At 44.5% G+C, this 12,173-nt stretch overlaps 1 long non-coding RNA gene across 1 annotated transcript; it reads left to right on the top strand.

Moving 5' to 3' along the window:
* Positions 1-231: 231 nt before the first annotated feature.
* Positions 232-12,173, top strand: LOC147350103 (uncharacterized). Its single transcript, XR_015149168.1, has 2 exons — positions 232-579; positions 8,571-12,173. It is a non-coding gene; the product is annotated as an uncharacterized LOC147350103 (long non-coding RNA).

Raw genomic sequence — 12,173 nt, 5'->3', positions numbered from 1 at the left:
AGGCGTGGTGCTGCCCCCCTCAGAGCAAGGGATGAGATGGTGATTCACTTCGGCTCTTTTCCAACGTCTAATTCAATGAATTCGGTTTGCTTCAGAGCCCCGTGAGTCATTTTCCCTGCTCAGTGACTTGCATCACAGGGGGTGGGGGGATGGGGGCTGAGATAACCAAGAACACAGGGAGCCAATGGGTAGGTTTTTTTGGAAAGAAACTTCGTGACTTTCACCGACCTGGGGGAGATCCAGACTGTGGAAAAACATAGCCATTTAAGAATACGGTTCTTGGAACAAGGGAAAATATCCTCCAGCAGTGCTGTAATTTTTCACCTTCTCACATTTCACTTTTGTTTAAGAAAGACGTCTGACATCACCGGGAGGATCTGCCGTGTCAGAAATACTGCGGATGACTCTGTGAACAGCTGCAGCCTTTGTGCTGGGCTCATCGCTCCGTGTGGGTAGCTGTCATGTCCACTGAGTCATTCCCCACCCCACCCAGTCCACTCGGCTCTTCTGCATTCCTGGCCCTGCATCGTGCGATGTATCTTTAGAAGAGGCCACATGCATCTTAATTAACAGCAGAAGGTAAACTGGAATAATGTGAGAAAAGACCTTGCGTCTCTGGGTGTGATTAAATGTGTGTAAAGACAGAGGAGAAAGCAGATGTTATGTCTTGTTTCTTTTTTCAAACTGGAGTTGAACCCTCACAAAGCTGCTGGGTGTCAGAAATGGAAACGGTGAAATTATGAAAGGAACCTCCCAGCTGTGCTTTCACAGGCAGCTTTTCTTTAACAGTGTTTGATAACTTCCAAAGGAAAAATTATTTTAATGGGTGACATTTCAAATCAATCTGTTGAAAGGCTATTTGTCTGAAATACAAATTTGCCAGGATCTTCTCTGTGTATGTGTGTGTGTATATGAACTGCTGAAGGAAAGATGGGAGGGCTGGTTTGTTTCACTGTGAATATTTCTTAGCCTGGTCCTCGGCTGTTTATTCACTTGGGCTTTCCAGGTGGCGCTAGTGATAAAGAACCAGCCTGCCAATGCAGGAGACATAAGAGATGAGGGTTTCGATTCTTGGGAAGATCCCCTGGAGGAGGGCATGATAATCCACTCCAGTATTCTTGCCTGGAGAATCCCATGGACAGAGGAGCCTGGTGGGCCACAGTCCATAGGGTAGCAAAAAGTCAGACCCGACTGAAGCAACTTCACAGGCACATGAAGAGAGGAAACGACAAAATGAACTTGAGGCATACTCTGGTTATCTATTGCTGTGTATCAAACTGTCCCCAAACTTGCCGTTTTAAAATGGTTTTGTGGGTGAGGAATTTGGGCAGGGTTCAGCTGTGCAATTATTCTGTTCCAAGTGGCATTCCTTGAGGCTGCTCGGTGGTGTTCAGCTAGCAGATGGGCTTCAGGGGTTCAAGACAGCTTCACTTACAAGTCTGGCACCTCACTGGGGGGTGCCTGGAAGACTGGACCCTGCTGGGCCAGTCAACTGGGGTGCCAACACTAGATCCCCCAGCAGGGCATCTCAGGGCACCCAGAGACCAAGCTCACATGTCAAGCTTCCACAGTCTATGCTGGGAAATCAAGAAACATCACTTTGCTATCCTAGTTCCTGACCCGGATCACAGGCCAGACAGATTCAAGAGAAGTGGCAATAGTTCCTGCCTTTCAGTAGGAGGATGCCCAGAGAAGTTTTGGCTTTCTTTAATGCACTGTATGACGTGAGAGAGACTTTTCAGCCAGGCTTTCAGGAATGCTTAAAAATTGCTAGACTTTACCTGGATTAGCTCCTTTGGTGACCCGTATAGCAGCTGTTGAAAACCTTTTCCAATTGTTTCTCTCAAGCTTTTAAAACCCAGCAGGATCCTATGGGGCCTTCCTGGGACAGACCAGCCCCACCACACACATACACACACACACACAGACACACACACACAGTGTCTGCTGTCTGCTTCTAACCTGTAGAAAAACTTTAGCCAAATAATAAATTTAATCAGGAGAAAAGAACAAGAGAATGCAGAAGCAAAGGAAAACAGTCAAACAGGACCAAATAATGGGGCTTCTCTTGCCTCAGAAGGTAAAGAATCTGCCTGCCTGCCGATGCAGGAGACCTGGGTTCAGTCCCTGGGTTGGGAAGATCTCCTGGAGAAGAGAATGGCAACCTGCTCCAGTATTCTTGCCTGGAGAGCTCCATGGACAGAGCAGCTTGGTAGGCTATAGTCCATGCGGTCCCAGAGAGTCAGACACGACTGAGCAACTAACACATACAAGACCAAATAATAATAGTTTAGCCATTAAGCAAAGGCAAGGATCTATAGTGTCTCCTCGAGGGCTATAGATAATATCCGGAGCCATATCCTTTAAGCTGTTGTGTAGATACAGCCCAGCACCTCCGGACTAAAAAGATGTTCTTATTACTACTTTCCTGATAAAACATGGGACCATCGTGTGTATGTGCTCAGTCACTCAGTCATGTCTGACTCTGCAATCCCATGAACTATATATAGCCTACCAGGTTCCTCTGTCCATGGGATTTCCCAGGCAAGAATACTGGATTCGGTTGCCATTTCCTTCTCTGGGGATCTTCCTGACCCAAGGATCAAATCTGCATCTCCTGTGTCTCCTGCACTGCAGGCAGATTCTTTACCCACTGACCTACTACTTTCCTGATAAAACATGGACCCTCAGAGTGGATAAAAGCCTGGGTTCAAAAATCATTGTTTACCATCCTTAAGACTTTGAGCAAGTTACTCAACCACTCTAACCCTCCATGGCCTTATCTGTAAAAAAGTGATAATAATACCGAAATCACTTTGGTGTTGTTGATAGATGTGTATGAAAATGCTTAATATAAACCTGGGTAAATATAATTTAAAATGTAGCTATCTTTGAGCCCCATTCTTTCCAAACTTGTCTTAATGTGGGCTATTTTCCTGACACTGACATTTATTAGAACAAATCACTAAAACTTTGAGACTTTTAATTATTTATGGAGTTGAAGAGATGATTAAATCAAATGATGCTGGTGAAACCCTTTGTGGCCGTCAAGTGCATTATAAAGATGAATAACACAACAACACTATCAGCATCACAACCAACTCATAATTGCTGTGTGTTCTGCATGGTCAAAAGTCATCACCCATTTCTCTTCTCATCATTTATTTTCATGGTGCCCCAAAGTTGCAGATACTATGGAGTGAGCAAACAGAGGAAAGAAACTTTATTAAAGGTGGAAAAAGGCAACCAGCTACATTCACAATAATTTATGGAGTCTAAGCATTTGTGTATAATTCACTATTATAATGAAATAAAACCCAACCAAGTTGATCTGACACATCTAATGATATACATAATCCTTGCTCTTGCTGCATGGTAATTAGGCATAAAAAGTAAGATTTCACATAAATAACTGTAATTAGTATCACTTGGAAGCCACCAAAGCAAAATTTTAATCTATCTTTTATTTTTTTTCTAGTACCGATGATTAGCTACAAGGCTAACAATTTCCCCCAACAACCTGTACTGTTTGATTCTTTCATTCATTCATTCACTCATTCTTTAATTCATCAAACATTTATTAGGGATTCCCAGGTGGTGCTAGTGGTAAAGAACCTTCGTGCCAATGCAGGAGGCATAAGAGACTCAGGTTTGATCCTTGGATCAGGAAGATACCTTGGAGAAAGAAATGGCAAACTATTCTGGTATTCTTACTTGGAGAATCCATGGACAGAGGAGCCTGGTGGGCTATGTCCATGGGGTCGCAGCGTCAGACACGACTGACATGACTTAGCTCGAACACATGCACCATATGCCAGGCAGGGTGCTAAGTAAGTAGAAATAGCCAGTCATGGATGGACAGATGAGACAAAGGGGTGATTTCAATAGTGTTAACCCTCCTACAGTGGGAGCTGAGCACTATGAGAGCACAAAAGGGACACAGAATCTAGTTTTGGGGTTCCACTGAGGACTCTCTGGAGGAGATGGTGGCCAAAGGAGTCGGGAGGGGCCAGATCAGGAAAAGAGCATGTTTAGCACGTGTGGTCTGAGGAGTGGAAATAGTCAGGAAACAGACCTGGTGTCTTACTGCATATTGGGGCCAAGGAAGCAGGGGAGCCAAGGAGGATACCCAGATTTGGGGTTCTGAAAGAGGTGTCTCCTCTGAGACAGGATGGAGGAGGAGCAGCTTTGTGGGGCAGACGTTTGTCATAAGCAGGTTAAGTGAGTTTGGGTTTGTTGTGGGATGTTCAAGAGGAGTTGCCCTGCAGGCAGCTGATATGTGGTTCTAGAGCTGCTGAGCTGTCCAAGATGGTAGCCGCCAGTCCCGTGTTCCTACTTAATTAAAAGGAAATACAATTATAAATGCAGCTCTTTACTTGCTGTTGTTGTTCAGTTGCTAAGTCATGTCCAACGCTTTGTGACCCCATGGACTGCAGCACACCAAGCTTCCCTGTCCTTCACCGTCTCCCAGAGTCTGCCCAAACTCTTGTCCATTGAATCAGTGGTGCCATCCAACCATCTCATCCATCTCTGCTACCCTCTTCTCCTTTGGCCTTCTATCTTTCCCAGCATCGAGGTCTTTTCCCGTGAGTCGGCTCTTCGCAGCGAGTGGCCAAAGTATTGGAACTTCAGCTTCAGCAACAGTTTCACGAGCTCTGTAGCCACGTGTGGCTAGTGGACGCCATGTTGGACACTGCAGATAGAAAACGTTTCCATCAAAGTTATACAAGACTGTCATAACGAATTACCACACACTGTGGGGCTGAAAACAACAGAAATTCATCCTCTCAGTTCTGGAGCGTATAGAGGTCTGAAACCACAGTGTCAGTTGGCCATGCTCCCTCTAAAGAGTGGGAGAGACTCCGCTCCATCACTGTCTTTCAGCTTCTGGCGCTGGCAGCAGTCCTTGGCATTTTTAGCTGTACACGCATCATGCCAGTCTGGGCTTCATATGGAATTCTCCCTTGTGAATGTGTCTCCAAATCTTTCTCTCCTTATAACAGCACCAGCCATTGGATTTGAGTGCCCACCTTAGTCTGGTGTGACTTCATCTTAACTTGATGACATGTGCAAATATCCTGTTTCCAAACAAGGACGACTTCAAGCCAATTGGAGCATACCATTTTGGGGAACACAATTCAGCCTATAACAGTGACCAAATTGGACAGCACTGCTCTAGAGCCTAGAGGAGAAAAAGGATATTGAAGCCATGGGTCTTCATGTTGCTGTTGTTGTTTAGTCATTCAGCTGTGTCTGGTTCTTTGTGACCCCATGGACTGTAGCCTGCCAGGCTCCTCTGTCTGTGGGATTTTCCAGGCAAGAATACTGGAGTGAGTTGGCATGTCCTTCTCCAGGGGAATCTTCCCAATCCAGGGATCAAACTCATGAGTCCTGCACTGCAGGCAGATTCTTTACCACTGAGCCATCAGGGAAGTCTTTGAGTATCCTAGATGAGATTATCCAGGGAGTAGATGTGGAGAGGGAAGAGAGCAGTCTTATACCATTTAGGGATGGACAGAGGAAAAGAAGCTCACCAGGGGATTGAGAAGGGAAACCAGAGGGGTGGAAGGAACACTGGAGAGTACAGATGCTCGGAAGTGGAGGGAACCATTTTAAGGTAATGAAGGTGGTCAGTGGTGCTAACAGCTATTGAGAGGACAAGTAGAAAAAGAAGTGAAAAACCCCATCAGATTTAGCAACAAGGAGGTTGTTGGCAAAGACTTGGGAGAATGGAAGGGCAGAAGTCAGGTTGGGCTAGGAACTAATGACGCATATGGAAGCAGAGATGGCCCTGGTGGAAATGAAGAAGAATAGTTCAAGGGATACAGGTGGACTGCAGGGTGGGTCACAGGATGCTGTGATAAAAGAGTTCAGGAGGTGTGGCCTTGGGCGTGGGTGACTGAATATTTGGGGATGTTGGGCTCTAGTTTGGCACAAATAGAAGAGTTTCCTTCTTGGGATCGTCTTGGATGAGCACTGGAGCTGGAACCCTGGGTGCCCAGGTACCAGCTACTCAGCTCCTGCCCTGGACCCGCTGTGTTGATAACGAGCGACTTCTATTTCCTTCAGCACATTTGCTGCATGATCCCATCTCCAACGTCCTAATCGGCCCTTTGTGGCTCCTTCCTTCCTGTCCCCTCTGACTCTGGCTGTAAGTGACTTTAATTTGGCACTTCTCCTGTCCCCAGGGACCATATCTCTCCCTCCTGGTGTCTCTAGGACATGGCCTCTGCAGACTGACCCCTGCACTGTGTCTTCCAGGTTCACACATCTCATCTCAGTTTCTAAAAATGGCTGCACTCAAGGTTCTACCTGGAAAGCTTTTTGCCATCACCACTCATGGCCTACCCCTGCTGATGCTCTAGGTGTTCCCTTAAATGTCACTTTCTCAAGGAAGTGTCCCTGGTATTCAATCAGGTCCTCCAGTTCTAATAGTCACCACACCCCTTTCTTTTTCATCACAGCTCCTGCCTTGATTCAGAACTACGTATTTACTTGTGTAATTAACATGTGGTCCTGCCTCCCCGACTAGACTGTAAACTCCATGAGGGCAGGAGTTTCCTGTTCACCCTGATGCCTTGGTGATTAGCATAGTAGATACTCAAGAAGTGGTTATTATATTCATTATTTGAGGAGTGACATTTTTTGATGCATTCCCCCCATCTCCAGCATTTTATTACAAACAAATTTATACAAACAGCAAAGCTAAAAGAACTTGATATTTAGTTCAGTTCAGTTCAGTTGCTCAGTCGTGTCTGACTCTTCACAACCCCATGAACCGCAGCACGCCAGGCCTCCCTGTCTGTCACCAACTCCCGGAGTCCACCCAAACCCATGTCCATTGAGTCGGTGATGCCATCTAGTCATCTCATCCTCTGTCATCCCCTTCTCCTCCTGCCCTCAGTCTTTCCCAGCATCAGGGTCTTTTCAAATGAGTCAGCTCTTTGCATGATGTGGCCAAAGTATTGGAGTTTCAGCTTCAATATCAGTCCTTCCAATGAACACCCAGGACTGATCTCCTTTAGGAGGGACTGGTTGCAGCCCAAGGGACTCTCAAGAGTCTTCTCCAACACCACAGTTCAAAAGCATCAATTCTTCTGTGCTCAGCTTTCTTTATAGTCCAACTCTCACATCCATACATGACCACTGGCAAAACCATAGCCTTGACTAGATGGACCTTTGTTGACAAAGTAATGTCTCTGCTTTTTAATATGCTGTCTAGGTTGAGTACCCATATATTATCATTAATATTTAATCACATATCTATTCCTTTGTTTATCTCTCTATCCTCTGTCAATCCATCTTATTTCCTTGATTGAGCCACTCTCTTCAATATTTCTTCAGTCTTTCAGTTTCCAGATTCCAAGTTCCTGAAAGAAGACTCTGGCAAACCAGGGAAAAGGCCAGATGAAACACCTATGGGTTGGCTCCCTTTAGATTTGGGAGCCATGTCCTTGATCTGACAGTTGTGTTGAATCCTGTAGGGTCCTTTGGTCCAAAGGATCCCTGTTATATCATTAGCAGGCTTGTGGGTGTGGCCATCTCCCCTTGATGATGGTTTGAGTGGTGTGGGCCCTGTGATATTGCTGCGATAAGCTGCAAACAGGTATAGGAACCAGAGGAAGATGAAGCTAGAGAGATAATATGAACTTCAGTTTTGTATTTTCCACTGGGGACTTAGAAATGCTATGTCTTAGACTGATAGTAAGGGTAGAGATAAGGCATGGACATATGGATTAGGAGTTATAGTGTGTTCAGTGGCTGTTCCAAGATATCTATATGGGAGGAGGAGCCAGTTGGCTGGGAACAAGGCAAGGGGACCACGTTGTGAAGCTTCTTATACGAGATGAAGAAAATGTCAGTCACCTGTGATTGCGGACGGTCCTCAGTACCCTTGGCGACCATCACTATTGCCTAGAGAGGATGACTGAAGCTTTGAAAAGGGTGAAATCTCTTATATGTGAGGCTGAACATGAGACAATTTGGAGACTGAAAGGGAATCAAGAGGTGTAGACCAGACTCTTTTGGGAGCACTGGTCTGGAAGGTCACTGGACCCATGGCAGGGAGTAGACAGACGTGAGGGGTAGTGATCAGGAACAGAGCAGCAGTCCCATTTCCGAGTTGGGTGAAAAGATAAGCTGGTGAAGGAGTCTGCATGCCAAGAGAGGTGAAGAGGAGGAGAATAATGCCTGAAGGTCAAGGTAGAAGGGGTTAAAGAAGCAGTGATGAGTGGGGCCGAGTTTGCGGTGGTAAACTGGGAAAGAACCAGATGAGGCCTGTGGGTTTGCTCTTCAGGGTTCCTCTGAGAGAGGGGACCTTCACGGGACAGCTGTGAAGAGAGCCGTGAGCAGGAGGAAGGAGCTGGTCTCCACACCACTCTGGCGGGAGCTTGGTGAAGGGCCAGTGAGAAACAAGACAGTGATTGCAGTGCATGTGTGCAGTCAGACTGTCCTGAGGAACTGTTCTTAGGTATTCCTGGACAACAGAAATCGGGCAGCAGCTAATTGATATTCATCCCCCTTTGAAAGACTCACAAGTATTAGTAATAATTGGCTATTTTTTTCCCCAGTAGTCATGTACAGATGTGAGAGTTGGACCATAAAGAAGGCTGAGCACTGAAGAACTGATGCTTTTGGAGTGTGGTGTTGGAGAAGACTCTTGAGTGTCCCTTGGACTGCAAGGAGATCCAACCAATCAATCCTGAAGGAAGTCAGCCCTAAATATTCATTGGAAAGATTGACATGGAAGCAGAAGCTCCAGTCATTTGGCCACCTGATGCAAAGAGCTGACTCATTGGCAAAGACCCTGATGCTGGGGAAGATAGAAGGCAAAAGGAGAAGGGAGTGGCAGAGGATGAGATGGTTGGATGGCATCACTGACTCAATGGACATGAATTTGAGCAAACTCCTGGAGATATCAAAGGACAGGGGAATCTGGTATGCTGCAGTCCATGGGTTGCAAAGGGTCAGCCTCGACTTAGCAACTGTATAACAACAAAAATTATTGATATTAACATACAGCAGTTACTACACATTAGTTGTATGTGTATATCATATACATAATATAATACACATTCATATTAATACACCATGATAATAGTGAACATTGAGGGTATATGGGCATGATCTTATATTCTTTCAGATAAATTAAAATGGATTGAAGCCTTACAATTGCCATATAAGTTAGGTAGTATTCTTATCTCCATTTTATAGGAACTGAAGCAAGCTCAGAGGGCTTAACATCTGCCCATGGCTGCAAATCTGGTAAGGGTGGTGTCAGGGGGCAAATCCCCATTTGTGAATTAATCTATCTTATAAGTGGTGGAGACAGTGTTTAGGACTCCTTCCTGAAAGAGACCAGAAGGAGAAGGGGTGACCCAAGTCAGGATGGGGGAAGGGATTTTGAGCCAAAGGGAGGGATGTTGTTGGAGGTCACAGCCCATAGCGTCTCCTTTTTTCTGAAGGCAAAATCCACCGTAGGGAGGGTGGAGGGTTGGGGTGGTGGTGGGGAGTCGAGGGAGGCAATGAAGGCTTGTGACAGCTGCAGAGAGGGATGGAAAGGAAATCATGTAGTGATTAGGAACATGATTGTCAAGAAGCATTCAGAACCCAGCTGTGAGATGGAAAACAGATTTTTACTGGAACCACTCAGCTCAGTTTAAAATTTTTGCCGTCAGCATTTAGGCAGTTACAGAGCGGAGTGTGTTTGACTTGACCCTAACTCTTGAATCTACTTAGGCACTGAGAGTGTTAGGCATTACGGTCCTAGTAGGTCCTCTGACTTCCACTCTCCTTCCCTTCCTTCTGACTTATAAGACTGTCCAGTATTCTGCTCTTGTCCCAAAGACTTGAAGCAAAATTCAGGGTGTGAATTCCTGGGGCAATTGGCAGCTGTGGAGAACCAGGATCCCAGAAAGTACGGCATCTGGGAGAAACAGAGGATGGGAGAAGGGGAAAAAGAGGAAGCCCCCACGGAAACCCAGCTGTCCCCTCTATTCCAAGCACTGGAAGGCAACCTAAGCAATTACTACCCGGGGTCAGCTTCTTTGTTAGCGTCTTTCCAGGGACATCTGAAAGGAGACCCCAGTCATGGCTTCCAAGGCAGTGTTAGTGAGATCACTCTTCTTGCCCCAAGTGGAGGAACATTACAGGCTTCAACGTGGGGGAAGAAGGCAGGACCTAGAAGGACAGAAGGACTTCTGGGGCAAGCCGATGATCCAGCCATGTGCCCAGAGAGATAGAGAAACCATTTCAGGGGCAGTAAGGAATTATTGGTAGATCATTTTATGTATGTTATTTCAGGCATGCCGCTGATCAAGTCCTAGAGAATTAAGTATAGATTGAGCAGAGGTTAAGAAATTTCTGCAAATAATAGAGGTTCTGCAGTGAGATAGTGACATCTGAGAACTGACCAGATCAAGGCAAGAGCACCATGGGTTTCACAGAAACGCCCACTAGGACTGGCATAGATAGGGGCCAGCACAGAAAATATTTTCTTAGCCTCACATTGCTCCAAGTAGGGGAAGTCAGAAATTACTAACTCGAAGTTCATTTCCTCCTACTCTATATCATTACTGTTTAATGTAACATATAATTATGCTTAAGGCAAGAATATTGTAAACTACATTTACTTTTCACTCCGTGGACTGAATTTAGTCATTTTCACCAAATCCATATGTGTTATGATGAATACTTTTATGAACTGAGTAGCTCCTTTGGATCTATCAAATCAAGATTCTATTAATAATTCTTAGAGTGGATGAAACACGGAAATTTGCTACCTTTAGAAAGTAGCTCTTTATGAGGTTATTATGGGGAGTAGTATTCCTCATGTGACTTCTGAAGACACATGAAGTGTTTCCTTTTCTCTCTTTATAGCTTTATTGGTATCTATATTTCATATAATATGAAATTCACCCATATAAAGTATACAGTTAAAAAAATAAAGTATACAGTTCAGTGATTTTTAGTGTATTCATGAATTGTGTGGCCATTACACGATCTAATTTTAGAATATTTTCAACACCCCAGAAAGAAATCTCTCCCTGTTAGGAATCTGTCACCATTTGCCCACTCCTCCCCGCCCCAAGGTAACCACTAATCTCTCTGTTTCTGTGGTATGGATTTGCCTATTTTGGACATTTCGCATGAATGGAATTATACAGTATGTGGTTTTCTTATGTCTACTGCCTTCCTGCACTACCGTTATATTTTTAGGACTCATCCATGTTCTAGCATGTATCAACACCTCATTCCCTTTTATTGTCAAATAATATTTCATTGTATAGATATATCACATTTCGTTTATTCATTCATCAGTTGGATGAATAATGTATTTCTAGGTAATAGAATATTGTTCAGCAATTTAGGTTATTTCCACTTTTGGCTATTTTGGATAATGCTGTTATGAATATTTGTGTCCAGGTTTTTGTTTGAACATACGTTTTCATTCTCTTGGGTCTGTACGTCGGAGTAGAATAGTTGAGTCATATGATAAATCTGTGTTTAGCATTTTGAGGAACTATCAGACATGAGGATCCTATGTGTTCGCCAAAGTGGCTGGACCATTTGACATTCCTACCAGCAATGAATGGGGGTTTGAATACCTCCACATCCTTACCAACACTTGTTATTGTCTGTCTTTTTAATTTTAGCCATCCTAGTGTGAGGTGCTACCTCATTGTGGTTTTGATTTGCATTTCACTGATGACTTATTGATGTTGAGCATCTTTTCATGTGTTGCCTTTGTCTCGTTATCTTCTTACCTCTTCATATTTCCAAAGAGATATCAATGCAGAAAACATGAGGACAAAACGTCATGGTCTCCTTGATTTTATAGTCTTGTTAAGGAGACCAGAAAGTGGTCAAATGAGAGCCCAGGCAGTAAGGGGTTAGAAGTTCAGAAATTGATGATGTACAGAAAGCAAAGAATGATGGGTCCATTACTCAGAGGGACCAGGAGGATCTGGATAGGCAGAGAATGAAATGGTTCCCCTTATTTTAATTCAAGGAAAGTAATTTCTGTTTACCTTTCGATGACACTGGAAACCAAAATCTCTGTGCCTAAGTCACCGAAGAAGAACTCAAGAGTAGAAGGTTATTCCAGTAAATGAACTTAAAATGGGGGGACGAGTATCGTATGTGCTTATAAAATACAAAGATTGACTCCTTTG

This window comes from Bos grunniens, chromosome 20, assembly GCF_055505025.1.
Source record: "Bos grunniens cultivar Pamir isolate PY7600 chromosome 20, Bosgru_T2T1.0, whole genome shotgun sequence".
In the NCBI taxonomy this organism is placed as follows: Eukaryota; Metazoa; Chordata; class Mammalia; order Artiodactyla; family Bovidae; genus Bos; species Bos grunniens.
This window is presented reverse-complemented; position numbering and strand designations above follow the sequence as displayed.